Source organism: Copadichromis virginalis, linkage group LG14, assembly GCF_057382275.1.
Source record: "Copadichromis virginalis isolate Kocher_CV1m ecotype Utaka linkage group LG14, C_Virginalis_male_GT1.1, whole genome shotgun sequence".
Taxonomy (NCBI): domain Eukaryota; kingdom Metazoa; phylum Chordata; class Actinopteri; order Cichliformes; family Cichlidae; genus Copadichromis; species Copadichromis virginalis.
This window is the reverse complement of record NC_140631.1, coordinates 6498009-6516967: the sequence shown is the minus strand read 5'-3', so window position 1 is coordinate 6516967 and position 18959 is coordinate 6498009. Positions and strand designations below refer to the sequence as shown.

General features: G+C 44.5%; 1 long non-coding RNA gene and 2 pseudogenes across 1 annotated transcript; 1 reads left to right on the top strand and 2 right to left on the bottom strand.

The window, feature by feature from the left end:
• The first annotated feature begins 406 nt into the window (after nt 1-406).
• On the top strand, nt 407-2157 carry LOC146693301 (uncharacterized). The gene is made up of 3 exons (XR_014923963.1): nt 407-496; nt 1883-1951; nt 2049-2157. It is a non-coding gene; the product is annotated as an uncharacterized LOC146693301 (long non-coding RNA).
• A 4590-nt stretch (nt 2158-6747) lies between these two features.
• On the bottom strand, nt 6748-8893 carry LOC146693300 (EOLA-like protein; annotated as a pseudogene).
• Nucleotides 8894-9990: 1097 nt separating this feature from the next.
• Nucleotides 9991-13571, bottom strand: LOC146693299 (uncharacterized; annotated as a pseudogene).
• Between the last annotated feature and the right edge of the window lie 5388 nt (nt 13572-18959).

Genomic DNA, 18959 nt, shown 5'->3' with positions numbered 1-18959 from the left:
CATCCATGGTGCTTCTAAACTCTCACTAGAACAATCTGCTGCTGTACTCATGATCACATGACATAGATGATTCTGATTGGCTGCTCAAATGCTCATTAGGGGCGGAACATTTTTATAACATTAGTTACCATAGGGCATTGGAGCGTGATGTCACGGGGGTGGGCGTGGAAAGGATTTTGGCCTGATGCGCCATATTATTTTGACCCCGAAAATGGCGCATCAGGCCAAAATCCTTTCCACGCCCACCCCCGTGACATCACGCTCCAATGCCCTATGGTAACTAATGTTATAAAAATGTTCCGCCCCTAATGAGCATTTGAGCAGCCAATCAGAATCATCTATGTCATGTGATCATGAGTACAGCAGCAGATTGTTCTAGTGAGAGTTTAGAAGCACCATGGATGAAGGTAAATGCACCTTTCAATTGTTTGCCAACCGCCAATACGACTGTCAGAAAGAAAGAAAGAAGAAAGAGTTTGAAGGTACCAGCTCTCAGGTATGAAGCTAACTTTCAAAAGTTACATGAGTACAAACAGGTACCTTGTCGGGTTTTTTTCGTTTGCTTGTTTTTGGTTGGTTTTTTTTTTAACCCTGTCCTGTCTGGCTGTTTTTGTGGCACAAATATAACGGTGTAGAGAAAGAGTTGAGCGCGCACGGGCAGAAATGTTGAGAGCGCCAGCAACACGTTGTTAGCGAGCGCAAATGCAAAAACCGAGCGAGAGGGGCTGCTGTTGTGTGTGTGTTAGTGATGGGTCGTTCGCGAACGAAATGGCTCTTAGAGCCGTCTCTTTGACGTGAACGACGGGAGCCGGCTCCTTATCGCGAGCCGTCACGTGGTTTTTTTTCTCTCTCTCTCTCTCTCTCGCTCTCTCTCTCGCACGTTTTTCCGCTTCACTCTGCACGTGGGCAGAGGGGGGGAGGGGCGGTAGTTACTCTCAGTAGCACAGGAACAGCCAGAGGGAGAGAGAGAGAAAGAGAGCCAGGGATAGAAAGGTATAGTAATCATCCACAACTATTTTCGGTTGCAGATGATAAAGGATTCAGAAAGTTTATTCATGCGGGCCCATATGACAGAGAATATACATGTTCTTTTTGTTTTCATATTATAATTTATATTTAATTGTGTTGTGGTTTGCAGTGTTTTGTGTTGTTTTCACTTTAAATTTGTAAAAGGAAAAAGCTGAAAATTTAAATAGTTAAAAGTTGAAATGTGAATAGTTGATTTTTGTATTATATGATTTATTTATTACATTTTATGTGGATTTTGCAGCAAAATTATCCACACCCACCGCCGCGCTATGAATTGTGGGATATATGGGACCACGAAGCGTGCACCGGACCACGCTTGATATTTGGGGAAATCGACGGCGCATTTGAAGTACGCTTCGAGTTGGGACAGTCGTCACGTGGCGGTGACGTAATCGCACTCAAAATGCATACTTCAAGCGTGCGGTCTCTGAATTGGGACACAGCCCCAGTCTCCATTTCAACTTGTGTTGAAAGTGCGGACTTCAAATGATATTCTCTTAATTGTGTTAATAGGCCACGTAAAACCAGAGTTATGATTCGAAACAGTACAAACGGTGTTTTCTGAGGACAGCGCTACCAAACACTCTCCGTTGGCGACCAAAATTTTAAAAACAAAATTAAAAAAAAAAAAAAAAAGGATGCATGTCTGCCATTACCTGCCAAAACCGGAAGTAACATAATATTTTGTGGGAAACGTAGTTTTTCCCCTCAGGGCCTTGATGAACCTATACTGGTGGTTTTAAGTTATGTCTGACATATGTCTGTGCAGTTTCTGGGATGCTTAGACCTCAAAATGCACTGTTGGAAATTATTTTATTTTCTATGTTTTGTTCTGTTACTTTTCTAAAAACAGATGGTGATCTTTTCTAAAAGCGATAGGACAGGTGTGGAGGAGAGTGAAGCAAGAGAATGGGTTCCTAAGGTGGGCAAGAAAAATCCAGCTAAGTTTCTGTAAATATGTTGTTTTCACACATCCATGGAAAATGAGCAAAATATATATTTTTCTGCTCTAATAACAGTCTGTGAGCTCATCTGAAGATGATGGGACAGATGACTGGAAACCCACACAGGATGAATCTGAAGGCTATTCAGAAGAGGAGGAAGAACAAGAACGTAAAAGGATTCCTAAGGTAGCCATGAAAAACAAAACTGGGTGTCCTATGCCACAGAATTACTAACCGTACTGCAGATAATTTATTTTCATTGGCATTTGTAAATATTAAGTAAGAGTAAGACAAAAAATAAAACTTTTTTAGTAGTTGTATGCGTCTTCTTTTTGTGTACAGGGGGCGTTCGTGAGCAGTGAGTTGCCGCAGAGGACAGAGGAACGGCAACAGGTTGCTGTCGCCTCAAAGTCTCAAAGGCATCACTATGTCAGAAATGGACACAAGTGTCCCATATGTGGACGTGTATATGCTGACTTCATCTACAGTTCACAGGGTGAGTAACGTGATCCCGCTGTGACACGCCTCCCTGCAGCAGCCATGTTGGTGACTCTGTCTCACATTATTTCAGATCAGAGTTTCCAGACCTCCGGAGTTTACAGCGCCACTGAGACCTCCACCAATCAGGTAAGAGCTGACCTCTGCCTCTGTCTCCTGTTAGTGTGATGCAGGTCAGCATAATGTTGCACATGAAAATTGGTTTGAAATTTGCACGTGTGAAGAGGTCATGTGATCAGTGACCCCATGAAGCTGTAATCAGTCTGTTTCTATTTTATTTTGAAAGGATGAGCAGGAAGGAGGCGTGGCTGACTCTCCCACGAGATCAGACGTGAACTTCAGCTACAGCCAGCAGGTACGTCCCGCAGCGTAGCTTGAAGGTGACATCATCGCGTGTGTGACAGCGGTGCCAGGGTAGCTCAGTGGTTGGCGCTGCTGCCTCACAGTCTGAGCGTCTCGTTTCAGACCCGGGGAAGTTCAACTTCCTGCTTCAGACTTCAGGAGAATATTGTTGCGACCGCGCCACAGACTGCAGCTGCCATCTCTGCTCCGCCTCGTCTCGGTGGGCGGCGATAAGCTGGACAGAGAACAGCTCTAAACATTGTTCGTCCAATCAAAAACCTGTACAGCAGGCCTAAAGCGCCTGTCCAACGTCATCCTCCAGAGGTCGCAACCTCTGAAGGTAATGGTGCTTGGACTTTGAGCACTTCCTGTTCCTGTGACGCGCCGAGCTCTCTTCTTCTCTTGGTTTTGGTCTAACGGCAGTCGGGACAAAGTCTGAGTGTGTATTTCCTGTTTCTGTTCAAAAACATAAACGCATTCATTCCTTTCTTCATACGGGAACAGGGATATCTGCATCTGACTGAAAGGAGTATTCCTTTTTCTCTTATGTCCATCACACTTTTTCTAGGATAGACTACTTGACTAGTATTGCATGTGCCTGTGAATACCGTGCCATAGTTATATCAGACCATGCCCCTTTAATTCTGACTGGCTATGCCTGACTTACCTAGAACAGACAGGAGTTGGCGTTTTAACCCCACACTACTATCTGATCAGTGTGTTGAGCAGTATGTGTAGACTGCAGAGTCCTCCAGTATTACTTCAATTTGGGCATCCAGGTAAGAGACACCTGAACAGTAAACAGCAGTCTTTGAAGCGGCGCTGACAGGTGAAGGTGAGACGCCTGAATGAACTCACGGAGCATCACAGAATGTTGATTCTGTTCTGGACGTTTTCAGTGGGAGAAACCTTTCGTTATCATCCAGGTGATCCTTCAGTCTCAGCTGACTGCAGGTTTCCGACCTATAAACGGGACATAATGACTGAAACTAGCTCAGCTCCTCCACTGGCAGATCTGTTTTAGCAGCAGAAGTCTGAGTGCACCTGAGTCACTTGCAGGTGTGGTAAACATCTTCCAAGGGCACTCTGATCACCTGGGTCCTGTGGAGGTCATGTGACTGGTGTTCCTCTCCTTTAACCTGTGGCTGCCGTTTCAAAGAGACACACGTTTCCTTCAGGTTCTTTGAATGTTTATAGATGATTCTGCAGGTGTTTCAGGTTCAGGTGATGACATGATGCTGTGAATTTGTCATGTGACCGTCATGTGACCATCTGTCTCCTCAGTGGTACCATCAGAGCTGCTGGAAGCAACAGCAGCAGCTGTATCCCGCCTCCTCACCTGAGACTGCCTACCCCTACCAGCCCTACACGCCCTACCTGGGCCAGGAGCCCCCTCTGCACGGTAAGAGTGATCGGTTCCAGCAGGTGGTGCTGCACTTCCTCCACCTGTATACAAAAGATGCAAGTTTCATCTTTTAGCTGAGCCTTCACTTCCGTAGCGAAGCCTTTCACAATAAAACAGTGCGATCAGGTAGGAGGCAACTGTGGGGAACACATGACTAACAGGAAGATGTGTGCAGTGATGTCATTACAGCATGGATGGTCCCTCAGGTGTTTTAATTTAAGCTCCACCCCCTTTACTGTGACTTGATCTGTCCCATCTTCCGTCCCCAGCTGCCTCCCAGCCGTTCTCTGAGACTGGGCGGATCTCCCATCAGCCCGCCAGCTCCTACCCAGAATCCTCCAGGTCTGCAGATGGACAGACAGAGGGACGCAACGGCGGTCAGTACTTTACCTTTACCTTTGGAGTGCACACGCTGCCAAAACAGGAAGTGTTTGTCAATAAAACAGTGTAGAAGTGCCGGAGGTCAGCAGGTCTGTTGGTGAAGCTTTACAGCTGCATAATGGTGAGAGTGGCGCAATGAGGACGGAAGGGTGGGGCAAACCCTACACCATCCAGCTGTCACATTCCTGTACCCAATGACTACTGTATTGTTATTAAGGTGAAATTTGACCGGATGAACATAGCAAACAGGCGTGGCAACAGACAGGAAGTGCGGTGCAGTAATTCTGGAGTCAGATGAAGGCAGAAGCACAATGGGCCAATTGCAGGCGCTGTTAGTCATTGGTCAGGTCACATGATTAGTGTGCCTCCACATTAAAACCCAAATTTTCTGCATTATAAACGAATTTACTTTGAAAATAAAGGCATGTGGTTTGTCTCCTCAGGTGTCTCCATGGAAAGCTCCTCCTCCATCAGTCCTACTCCTCCAGGCTCCGCCCCCTCCTCTGCTCTCCTCTACCCAGATCAGTCGCCCCTCCCTCCTCTCCCACTGCTCCACCTGCCATATGAAGCTCCACCCCCAAGCACCTACCTGACTACAGCCCCTGCACCTCCTCTTCCACATCCCGCCCACCACCCTCACCACTCTTCCTACCACCCATACAGGCCAATATCGACTGGAGGCCACGCCCCACGACTCTACTGCCCTGCCCCCAACCCTTCTCATGTTGTTGGATACATTGCTGCCCCGCCCCCTCACCACACAGACACACTCTACATCCCACCCACTATGTAACGTGCATATTAGCTCAAGGCTAAAACCCCTTTTGTTTTGAATTAGTGGTAACATTATTATGAACACTTTTCCTGCAGCAAGACTTTCAAAATTAAAGTTAGGATTTAAAGGTAAATATTGGCTGGATGTTGCTGTTGGTTAAAATTCATGTTCAGCCAATGGTAGTGGTGGGTGGTGGGTGTGACCAGTCCCTATTTGTGGAGGGATCTTTGTGTTGATGTTTTGTTTTTTGGGTTTTGGGTGAATAAAGTTTGTTTCACCAGCAGATGGCGTTTTTGCTTCATCACATGACTATTGTCCAGCTAACAGTCCCAAACATCAACTTCCTGTTTTTTATGCTTTGAGCAAACAGGAAGTAAAATAATAAAGCCAGAAAGGTGCGATTCTCCACAGGACGTGAGAGATGGGGATCAGAGGGGAGTTACAGGTGATAGGTCGTCATCTCTGGCGAGGGGGCAGCGCCTCAGTGTGTCAGTTTGAGCTCTCAGGTAGAAAACTCTCACCTGTGCAGGTTAGGGGTGAGTGTGATTCATAGCAGCAGAAAATTTGAGAGCTTTGGAGGCTGACTCTGATTTTCTTAGTTTCCATGGAAACTAAAATCAATAAAGGCATTTTTTTCCATTACAGCTGCTGTGACACTGAAGTTCAGTAAGTAATCTGATTACACTGAGACAAAGGTTGATGGATGTTTGAACGACTACTTTGTCCAGACCTGTGATGAGCAGCGAAGCCTGAGACGACTCCCCCCACCCCCACTGAGTCGCCTGTTGTCATTTTTAAACCTTTATTGACACAGGAAGTGGCGTCACAGCCAAGAATAGAAACGCGGTGATGGAGGGACGTCCCTCAGCCCAGGAACTCTTTATCTGGATTTGCTTATGGTGACATCATCATTCGGGATGAGCTCACGTGGATGTAGCTGCTCCATCCACCGCCGCTTGTTTCATAGAGAAAAGCGCCACAGGTTGTATGAAAATCTGCAGATGGCGTGTTGACTCAGCCTGATACATGTTTAAATTATACTGTATGTGTATTGATCACTGTGGGTTTTTATAGATCTGATTGGTTAACGGGTGCTGGTTTCATACCTGCTGATAAGTTACCATGGTAACTTTTGATAGGAAGCACCTTCAGAAAAGCCTGAGTTACGTGCAGTTACCTGGATTAGAGGTCGGTTTGTGTGCTTATCCATTTGTTTTGTTGATGGAACCATGAATTCTGCAGTTTACCATCCTCTGGTTTAGTCAAAGTCCTGACGGCTTCATGCTCTAAAACCCTCCAGTGTGACTGAATTACAACAATTCTGCACAGACTGTTTTCTAAAACAGCGAGAGAACAATGAGCAGAACAGCAAGCATAGCAAAATATTACCTTTTAATTTCAGTGTAACATACAGCCGCCTGATAACAGCACCACAGGTAGGTTATTTACACAAACACTGGACGTTTGGAAGGTGCCCTTATTAACCCACCGGCAACAGTTGCCGTTTTAACCCCCACACATCAACAAAATTAAACATACAGTCAGTAGGACAAGTCTAAGGAGTGAAATGCATTCACTTATTTTGCTGCGAAAAATCTGGGATTAGACGGGTTCCATCATTTCAAAGAAACAAAGAACTGGACAGGTTGGACTTTTATCGAGCTGCTGTGAAGCCTCTGGTGCTCCGGGATGACGGCCCCAGGAGCTCAGATCATTGGTCTGACCCCCACCCCACCCTCAGAGATGGAAGACCTCGCTCGACCCCAAAAATCAGGTGTGCTGATGACATCACAGTGACCTGATCTGAGGTCAGCGCCACCGCTCTGATCACAGATCAATGATCAGCTGTAAAAACCAAAGTACTATGACAGAGAAGTAGCTCCAGCATCGGCCTCAGTGCCCGGGTAGGTTACGTATGTGTTGTCACGGGAACAGTTTTGCTGGGATCTCTATGGTCCAGAGGTCGCGACCTCCCAGAGCTCTCAGTGGGGCCTTCAGCCAGCGAGGGTTGGACAGGTTAGTCAGGTGCTTCTCCTGCAGACCAATCAGCACGGCCGACTGCTCCAGGCACTGTAGGTCCTTCCCCTGGAGGGAGGCGGGGCAAAGCCAGGTCTGGCCCACATCCACCAATCCTAAAAGAGACCACAGGGTTCGTTCAGGGATGTGTAAATGTGGCAGAGTAAATAGTGATTCTAACCTGCCACCACGCCGCGGCCGAACCGCTCCCCGGACTCCAGAAGTGCCTCAATCTGTCCATCCCCAGCAGGCCGCTTAGCACCGCCCACCACTCCAACCCCTCCCAGTCACGCTGAGCCACGTGGACCGCCAGCGTCTGGTTCTCCAGTGGAGCGAGCAGCGGCCTCCAGCGGCTCTCCACCGTCTTTACCCCGTCCAGAACCAGGCCGGCATACGGCTGCCGGTGTTCCAGATCTACTGGCGTTTAGATCAACTGGCGTTGGTCGAACAGATGTGTGGCAGTCTTGCGTTTCAGTAGCTCCTACCGACAAACCAGCAAAAAAAAAGCCAAATGTGTCATCTGTGACACTTGTGAGGTTGTCTCAAACACACTCCGTCAGTCTTGATGCTGTTGAACAACAAAATGTTTAAAAATGTGGCGAGTTTACCTGGTGATATCCTCGTGCGCCACGCGATCGCGAAAACAGCAAACAATTAACACCATGCCGTTGTTGTTCACGGGACAGCAAGAGTAAACGATCGGGAGACTCTTGTCGTCGTTATCGTTCCCCTCGCACGGTTTATTTCTCCGAATTCAGCGTTTTTGCTTCACAACTACAGCGTGCAGTTTACTTTGTGCACTAACATGGAGTCGAGTCAACCAGCGCCACCTCTGGCCAAGTGCCACAGCCTACAGCCAGATCAACCTGTGACACACATCTGCACCACGTTTGAATTCGTGTCATGCACATTTGTACCTTTCAATTGTGTCTGTTTGTGCGTCATGCAAATAAACCTTTGGAAAGAATGAAATGATATCATATATTCCTTATTGGCCTACATTTGTACAAAATTCCAAATTATATACACAAAGTCATAGAAATCACCACTCCAATTGGTCATCATGATTTTAATATTCTCTTTTTCCATAACAATGAAATACACCTTGGACAAATATGACACATCAATATTTCATTAGTGTTGTCACATCACATCCTGTAAGCATCGTCTGTCTGTGTCTTTTCCCTGAAAATGAATATTTCCAGCCAATATAGGCAATTCATCAACATGGCTGGAGTTATATACAGTCTGTATAAGTGTGGTTAATCTAATGAAGATTTGTAAGGAGACGGCAGTTACTGTGAATTCACAGCAGTTACACAGTGATTAGTAATAAACAGCCAGTGAGAGTGAGTGGATATGACTGTTCCCACCACTAACACATGACCATAGGCCACTACTAGATTAACTTGTGACACATCTGCACCTGCTGCTATGATCACATTGAGTAGAGGCTGAGTGGCTGCACTTACCCCTGGTACATCCAAATCTACCCACAAACATGTTGAAAGATGCAATGCCAGCAATGTGGATTGTCAACACTGAAAACAATCAGTAAGCAAAGACAACAGGGATCATTTGTTTCTGTTTATTTAGCACCCACAACATTTGTAGTCGCCTTCTGCACAGGGGAAGTCCACACACACCGTGTGGTACCACTTTCCACAGAAGGTGCAATCTGCAAGATTGAATGAGATTGTCAGGGTCATTGTCTGACTGTTTATTACTAATCACTGTGTAACTGCTGTACATTCACAGTAACTGCCATCTCCTTATAAATGTTTATTAGATTGACCACACTTATGCAGACTGTATATCACAACCAACTCTAACATGTTTGTTTGCAGAGGGCAGACACAGACAGACTACGCTAACGACATGTGATGTTACAACACTGGTGAAATATTAGTGTGTTCACGACATTTTTCGTATGGGCAAAAGTATTGATATCAGGATGGTGATTCTTATGTGTATGTCATTTGGCATTTTGTACAAATGTAGGCTGATAATAAATACATGATATCATTTCATTCATTTCAAAGGTTTATTTGCATGACGCACAAACAGACACAATTGAAAGGTACAAATGTGCATGACACGAATTCAAACGTGGTGCAGATGTGTGTCACAGGTTGATCTGGCTGTAGGCTGTGGCACTTGGCCAGAGGTGGCGCTGGTTGACTCGACTCCATGTTAGTGCACAAAGTAAACTGCACGCTGTAGTTGTGAAGCAAAAACGCTGAATTCGGAGAAATAAACCGTGCGAGGGGAACGATAACGACGACAAGAGTCTCCCGATCGTTTACTCTTGCTGTCCTGTGAACAACAACGGCATGGTGTTAATTGTTTGCTGTTTTCGCGATCGCATCACGCATGAGGATATCACCAGGTAAACTCGCCACATTTTTAAACATTTTGTTGTTCAACAGCATCAAGACTGACGGAGTGTGTTTGAGACAACCTCACAAGTGTCACAGATGACACATTTGGCGTTTTTTTGCTGGTTTGTCGGTAGCAGCTCCTGAAACGCAAGACTGCCACACATCTGTTCGACCAACGCCAGTTGATCTAAACGCCAGTAGATCTGGAACACCGGAACAACAGGCACGGCACCTACACCGCCATGTCTGCAAAACAAGCGCACCCAAACAGGACGCACTTTTCAGAGGTATGAAACATTTTCAGGGTTTTTTTTAGCCCCTTTTGCATTAGTGCCTGCTCGACTCGCCACAACTCGACTACACTGGGTTTCCACTATAACCAATACCATCTAATATGGGTGCTCGTTGTTATAGCAACGTGTAATCTTAATTAAAATGTGACATGAATGCGGGGGCTGTTTGTCAGATTCCGGGAGCATGGCGTTGTTTCTTGGAGCAAACCGTCCTAGTGTACATTCCTGCGGTCACACAATAATTCCAGCAGAAATTTAAGTAGATAGGGCGGGTTGCCACTTAATTTTGTGTTGTGCACATGCGCAGAAACAACAGGTAGGATGGTTTGTGAGGTCGCATGGATTCCCAGAACACATTTCTCTCATTTTTTTGTGAAGTAGATGTTCTCATGACCTATCGAGTGATGCCACTGACCAGCCAATCAGTGGCATGCTGTCCGATGACGTAATAGTTTAATACCTGCTCGGATCGCTTGGAACCCGTCCGAGCAGGTACTAAAGCAGTACCAGGAACTAGTGATGTGACGTTCTGTGTCGAGGCTTCAAAGCTTGTGTCGAGTAATTGAGGGGGCGTTTCCGCGATGCGCGTATCGAGGCTTGCTTCATTTACGGGAGGAGCTGAAAAGACAGTGTCACTATAATTATCGTGCGAGTTACAGGTTTTTCACAATTTGCCTCAAAGTGACACAAGGTCTAAAAACTCCCCATTCAAAGTCTCAGAGCTAAAATACTGAAACTGAAGGCATTTTCTGTAACTTTATTGCAGTTTATTGTTTGATAACAGCATTTTGGTTATTTTGTAAGTGATTTAAGTGTTACTCACATCCTGTCACTGCTGAGATTTCTTCTGCTATGATGGGTCATTGGAGTTTAACTGCCTAACAGTTACATTTATTTCTGTACCTCAATAAATCATGCTCAGTTTTTCCACATGATCTCTCCTTATTGAACTGCTTTTGTAGATAAGCTTCAAGCCAGAAAGCAACAACACCTAAACCAAAAATATTATCATCAGAAGTGAGAAAGTGTCTGGACTATCTCCAGCTGCGTTGCATGTATTAAAGATAACTTCAGACACTGTCTGGTTGTCATGTCTGAAACAGGCTGTACAGTCACACAGATAAAAGACAGCAGTCATGTTTCTAATATTACAAATCAACCAGAAAGATTATGAAGATAAAAGCTGTGAGACCCCACTAGAGAACGGATGGCTTGTTATCATTACATGAAGTGATTTAGAAATAAGCTGCCAAGTGTCTGCTGTGGCTGCTGCTGCTGCTGTTGCCTTTCTAAGATGCCCTCCACAATCTTCTCTATTGAGACTTGTGTCAGTGGTGTAGACAGGGCAGGAGGAGGCGGGTTAAAGACGGCAGGGCTCTATGGTGACTACAGGGACACTAGTTGTTTCACTGCCTTCAGTTAAAGACTGCCACAGCAGCTGCTGGGCAGCCACAGGTTTTGGAACAGAGGGTGGGGGCTGAAGGGCAGCTGGTTCATCTTTTCTCAGAGTTTTGTGTTTGTCCCAGTTCAGAGGGACTGGACGGCAGCCTGGCTCTCTGTATTCAAGCCCAAATTGCTCTCCAGTGTCTCTGTCAGAGAGGTGAAGTGCAGTGTACTTCTCCTGACCAGTCACTCTTCTGGAGGCTGCATTAAACTCCACCACTAGAGCTGGATCAAAAACACAAGGTAGCATGACACCTGGCTGCTTAAGCTCCACCAGTCGTTGGTAGTTCCATCGTGCCACCCCTGTGATGCCCTGGGCCTGGAATAGTTCAGTGGAAACGTGAGTCCCGGTGATCCACTGGGCCTGGTGGAAATGATAACCCTCCTGCTGTGAAGTGCCTCGGACAGGAATCCAGATGGGGACCTTGGCACCTTCACCAGGGACATGGTTAAGCTGAAGAGTCCCACCGTACCTAAACATTACACCCTCTGAGAGTTCAGGGTCACTTAGGCAGCCACGCAGAATGTGCACTGCGTCACGTCTTCAGCATGGATGGCTTGAAGAGTGGGACGTTGTTGGGGTCTGTGGCCAGGTGAAAATGGTTCAGGACCTTTTCCACTCTGTTCAGCAGCTCAGTGGGTTGTGGTATTTGGATCCTGCAGTGCTCCCTTATGTGTTGCTTTGTGGGATTAGCAGGATGGATGCCACAGAACTTATAAGCATCCTGGAGCCTCTTCAGGTCTGCCTGATCAACCACTGAGAATGCCGCAGAGAGAAGCTGGCAGAAAGTGCTGAACAGAGGAAGATGCTCAGAGGTACACTCCCACAAAAATCGCCTCAGGCAGTGGAACAGGTCCAGTTTTACAATAATGTTCTTGTTGTAGTGGGTTCGAGAGGCACAGCTGTTTGCCACTGGTCCAGATGTGGCCGCAGCAACAACAGCAGGAGTGGTTTTTCAGGCATCCCACGATAGATTTTCGACAGGGATGCAGTCTGAGATCTTAAATGGAGCACAGCAATCCCTAAATGTAAGAAATACAAATACATGTAAGTATATGGAATATTATGTGTGTGCATCAAATTGATCTGAAAAAGAAAAACTCAGTTTTTCCAGACAGATTAGCAGTTTGAATGACAACGATGATTACGGTTTTTACCTGTCCACCCAGTGGTAGCCGGCCTTTTCCACTCCTGCATCACTGTACCTCTTGGCCATTCCCTGGTACATGGGCTCCAAGGACCTTTCTGTGTCAGACTGAACCATGACCCACGAAACAATCAGCCAGTTTTCATTCATTATGGAATAACTGGACATGACCCCAGATGCCAGCATGACTTTTCGTGCCACCTTCCTGATGTGGTCAGACCTGGAAATGTGGCCAAAAGTGCCCTGGAGGAGTTTGGATATGGCTGGATGTTGACGTCGGAATTCGTCGAGCAGGCAGTCAGTCAGGTAATGGCTGGACACAGAGACGCCACACCAGGCATGTGGGTCTTCATAAGACCTGAACTCCTGTGGCTTATTTTCCTTCCTCAGGAACTGCCCAATGGTCCTCTGTGCATGAGCTCCTGCCTCAGAATCCCAGACCGATCCTGTGGCATGGAGGTACGTCAGGTGAGCTCGCTCGTACTTGAGGTGCATGAGTTCATTTATTTGGTTTGCCATGTCTGTTGGAGATTTGCCAGTCCTCCTGAGCTCATCCATAACAGACTTGCAGATGGCCTTTTTGTTTGTAAGAAAAGCAGGGAGAAGGTTGGTAAACCTTTGGGCAGTTTCTCCAGCCATCGTGGATTGTCAGCAAACCAGTTCCTGCGACAAGCCCTGCAGCAGAGTCGTGAAGACAGGATGTAATACTGACCACTGGTGCCAACAATTACACGTGGCCTGCCCACACCAGCAGAGACCACTTGTGAACGAAAGCAACCATGGAGACATGGCAAGATATAATTGTTTCTTAACCTGACCATGATAGCACTCTCAGGTTTCATTTTACATTTTATGCACAGGGCGATTACATCTGATTGGGTCACTTCCAAACTCGTCCTGCCTTTGTCATCATCATCATCTTCATCCGCTTTATCTGAGGCCAGGTCGCGGGGGCAGCAGCCTAAGCAGAGAAGCCCAGACCTCCCTCTCCCCAGCAGTGTTGCCACAGTTACTTTGAAAAAGTAATATATTACGGACTACTGATTACTCCTTCCAAAAGTAACTTAGTTACTTTACTGATTAGTTTATTTTTAAAGTAACTAAGTTAGATTACTAGTTACTTTATTAGTTACTTTCAGAAGCAGCCAATAACACTCCCCACTGCCTCAACATAAAAACATCAACCAATTTTGCCAATACTCACTTTATTGGAAGTGTATTTTAACAGTAATGTCAACAATATATCTCCTGACATTTGAAGTTGAACTTAAAACTTTTTTCCTGACAGAAATACTTGTTTGTATGAAAATAAAGACAGTCTTGTTACTTCACTTAACATAAATACTTTTTATAAAAAAACAAAAACAAACAAAGAGTCTTTCTTGACTTCCCTTAAGATACTTTTTATACCATCCACATGTAAACACTATTGTCCGCTTTTGTAACTTTGGACTAATCTTATGAAAAAAAAAAGAGACTGCAGGTCCAACTTAAATTGCCTTACTTCCTTGCAGGTAATTGATTTAAGTTAATCAACTTGAAAACTTTAATAAGTTTATTAAGTGACTTTGATAAACTTAATTTAATTACTTGTAAATAGTTATTTAAATTGGATTCCCCATTCTCTGTTTTTTCAGTATATGTTGTCATCGCATGTTATGGGGGAAACAGTAGAGTGGAGCGAGTAAACCAGTGGTTGTACCTCATTAACAGAAGCTTCTCAAACCTTTTGTCAGAAAGTCGATGTCTTTTAGGCGTGAGCACCAAACCTCCCAGACTAAAAAGCCGCTCCACAGGAGCACTTGATGGGGTTGGAGTGTTATACTTTAAAAAAATTGTCTTTATGCTTGAAAATTTATGCAGAATCTGAAGGTCGTAGCCTGACATCAGGTAGTCCATGACTTCTTTTTCTGCAGAATAGGTCTCCTCCTCTGGCTCTGCCTCAAAAGTGAAAAAGTCCATCTCACCTTGGCTGCTAGATGTAGTAGCACTGGGCACACTGGCAGGGTTTTTTGCCAGAGGAACAGTGGTGCAACACTCTGCTGTCAGAAGCTGTTTTACTCGCTCCCTCCTTCCTGCATCTCTCAGCCATCGGAGTTTGAATTTTGGACAACTGGCAGCTGCAAGAAGGGCATCTTTGTCGTCCAGCACACCGGCGAAATGAGTCTGAATAGCCTAAAAAACATAATTGATATTTTTTATGCCTACAATTTATTATGTTATTGAATTATTTGCAAACCATGCCTAATATGAGATCAGTATTATGGATTTATTTTGTTTTAGGTTACTTGTAAACATTTTAATTGTTTTAATCTTATTTTTCAATGATAATTAATATTCTGTTCCATGTTTGTGAATTGTATGAAGCAAAAAATCTGACTAATTTCAAGATAGAGCGTACCTGTACAATGGCATCTGGAAGGCCTGCAGTCATCCTGGAGAGGTCATCTTTCACAGCCTGGGTCTTCTGCATCAGAACTTCAAGTGTTGGTAGTAAAGTATGGACAGTCGCCTTGTAAAATGTCCAGTGCTGCAGTCAGAGGTTTCATGGACATGCAGTACTCATGCAGGAACTGGTATTCTTGATCTTTGAAGCACTTCAGTCCTAGCTTTGTGCACAGAGTATTCAGCTCACCCATGGGGATTTCTGCAATTCTCTTTACAGCATCAAAAAAGGAATTCCACCTTGTGGATGTTGGTATTAGGAGCTTTCTTTTGCTGATTTCTTCCACTGTTTCTGATGCAAGTGTAGATCTACTCGATTTGGTCCAAAGAGCTGTGCATTTTGCTGTGCTGCTCCTATACACAGCCCTGCTCTCTGCATTAGTTGTTAAATGTTTCTCCACATCACGTGTGCAAATTATGTTGATGGTGTGCGAAGCACACCTGCGGTGCGGGGGAAGAGACAGCTGACCATCACTTTCATTCTCAGCCGAGAGGATTTCTGACAGATCAGAAAAAGTGACATCGTCGTCTTTGGGGCTGGACTCTTCCTCCTCCATCTCATCATCGGACTCCGTGACAGGATGATAAACTTGAAACGCCTTAACAAAGTTGGATCCATTATCAGTAACTGTTGCAACTACTTTGTTGAGTAATCCATAAGAGGAGTGGATGTTTTCGATTTCTGTACCAATGACATCATACGTGTGTCTACCACGAATTCGCCTACATGCTAATGCAACCTTGTGGCGCTCTAATGTGGTTCTACTGATCCAGTGGAGCGTTACTCCCATATAGCTTCTGTTGTTAGCAGTCCAAATATCCACGGTAGTTGAAACAAAGTCAATCTCTTTCAGTGTGGCCTTCAAATTTCTCTCCATTTCTGTAAACTCCTTCTCCAAGTAAGAAGTAAAAGTCGTTCGGTGAGGCAGCTCGGCATTAACAGAAGTAGGGATCTTTTTTATTATGGCACGAAACGAGGGCGAGTCAACAGTGTTTATAGGTAGCATTTCTTCTACAATATACTGCGCGACCAACTTCTTCAATTCTTCATCACTTACTGGTTTTGCACCAAAGTCCAACTTTTGTTGTTTGGGGGGTGTAGGACCTTCTGCGGAAGTCACGGCTCTCTGCTTCGGACCACTTGGTGGGACTCTCTCTGTGAGTTTGACTGAGCTGTGCTGCGACTCCAAATGTTTCTTTAAGTTTGACGTAGTGTTTTTGAAGGTAGATAACACTTTTTCGCCAACACAGAGTGTACAACGAACCTTAATATTTAAATCTTTAGTTGACAGAAACTCAAAATAGTGACTATATTTCCAGCTAAAGAACGAACATCACTCTCCCTCCATTGTTGTTTACACTTTTTTACGTCGCTGGCTGCTTGTGAGCGGGAAACGTGACCTGTCGCTTATGTGACGTTTCACGACACGTATGCGTTTGTCATCCGCTGAGACGAAAAGAAGAAACCAAATCTTTTTGCTTAAAAAATAGTAACGCACAGTGGTTTGAACAAGTAACTTTAATCTGACTACTGTTATGGAAATAGTAACGCGTTAGATTAGTCGTTACTGAAAAAGTGGTCATATTTGGAGTAACGCGTTACTAAGCAACGCGTTACCGGCATCACTGCTCCCCAGCCACCTCCTCCAGCTTATCCGGGGGAACACCAAGGCGTTCCCAGGCCAGCCGAGAGATATAATCTTTCCAGCGTGTCCTGGGTCTGCCCTGGGGCCTTTGTACACAGCTTAAATATTTCTGATTGGATCTCACATTTTTTATTTTTTTTTAGACCAAAGTATCAATATATTCCATTGCACTTTTTTTTCTCGTGCACTAGTTTTTAGTTAGTTATTGTCTCCCTTTCATCATGAAAACAAAGGTAACTGACAAAAATTATGACAAAAATAATTGGTCAGTGAAATTAACACTGGATAAGAGCACCCATGCTGATGTAGCATTAACTTGTAGCTTAAAAATAGCACGCACAAACCATTCCATAGGTGCAAGATTTGCATGACAAATTGAGGTATTCAGTACAGTTTCTATTACAACATTTTATTGAGATTGATGCCATATATAGGTTGTTCCCCCAAGGATCGATATAGTCTGTGTAGTTGGAATTACTGGGTGGTCCCATCATGCTGTGTCCACATCAGTCAAATATCTGTTGCAGTCAGCTGGACCACAATTAAATAATTCTGAGCAGCACTTGGCAGACTGCAGCAGCCTGCATGTGTGTGTTCCATGAAAATCAAAAGTAACAAAAACCCTGCCATTCCTCAAGCCTGAATCATTTCAGTCACATTTTCTCCTGGAGATGTCTAAAGACAGGCTGTCTTTTGTTGCCATAGAGACCTGAATCCCCCCCGAACACAGTGTAGAGATCTGGCAGGTTTTTGACCATAATTGCGGGTTGTCACCCTCTGGCAGTAATAGGGGGAATATGTAGCACACAAGCACAAACTCCTTGTCTTGGTACAGAGCTCTCACTGCGGGACCAAAGTGCCACTTAAATCCAGACTCAAATTTTCTGTGATTGCAGGTTCCGATGGAGACATCGCCTGTTCATCATCTCCGCTCCCAACGACGAGGAGTGGGCCTATCAGCAGCAGCCTTACGCCCTCAACAGCCAAGCCTGCAATCTGGGTGAGTCACCAGAAGTCAACCAGTTTCACTTTTCAGAGGTCACTTCAGTTGCTAAAAGCTCAAATATGCTCGCCACCCAAGCTCTAATTGTGTCTCTCTGCTGCTAGGTGCTGTTTAGGTGATGTAGGTTTTTTTCTCCAAAATCTGCTGCCTGCTGCAACCAAAAAACAAATCTATAAGAAACACAGTTGCAGGCTCAATGAACCGATTGTTAGTGTGATTAACACTTCTTAGTTCTTAGTATTAGTTCTTAGTTCTTCTTAGTATTAATAAAATAAACATAAAACAAATAAATTAAAATGGGAAATGAACCCACAAGACCTGAATTAACCGCTGATGAGCAGTGGATGGAGAAAATCCATCCAGGTGCCGGCCAAAATAAGCGCAAATAGGTGGAGAAATCCAAAGAAACTAAATTGTCCTACGTGGAGACCCTCCAAACAGAACTAAATAATGTAATATACTTGGCATGACGATCATGCCCAGATTGTATAAAATAAATAAAAGGAAATCATTCACATGAAAACCTTTTCTATAAAAAGAGAGATGCATAAGGTAGATTATGGCTGTGTCATTGTTCAGCCGAGGAAAGTGTGTGAAAAGATAAATGTCTCCAGCTTGGAAATGGGTGAGAACTGCAGCTCTCCCACAGTCCTTGATGGATACAAAATAAAATATAATAATAAACTACTTGGTTCGACATGCAACAGAGAGAATGAATGTGAATGAAGGTTGGATCTGAGATGAGGCAAACAGAAGACCAGTCTAAAAATAGGAATAAGGAAATTTGTACAGATTGGATGAATTCTAAATCATCTGTTTGCTGAGTAAGATGATCCTAACTATTAATAATATTAATAATGGTATAAAATTAATAACAGGAAGTATCCTAGTCAGTATGATGTGAGATGGACAACTGTTATGAAGTCGTCTGCATCAAGCTTAAGGTTTGCTCAAACTCAGTATAATGACATATGAGATGAAGAAAATAAAGGCAATATCTAAACCAATTAGGTGCATAGAGGCACTTAACCTGTTTGAAAACCTGTAATTTATCCTAGATAAAATATTACTGAGATGTGGAGCACGTTTATAATAACAACTAATAAGCCAAACCCTGTAGATAATAACTAAACCTACAGGATTGAGAAGCTGAATTAAATATGTGGACACCGCTAAGTTGATGAGCATGTTACACATTTTCTTTTATCTT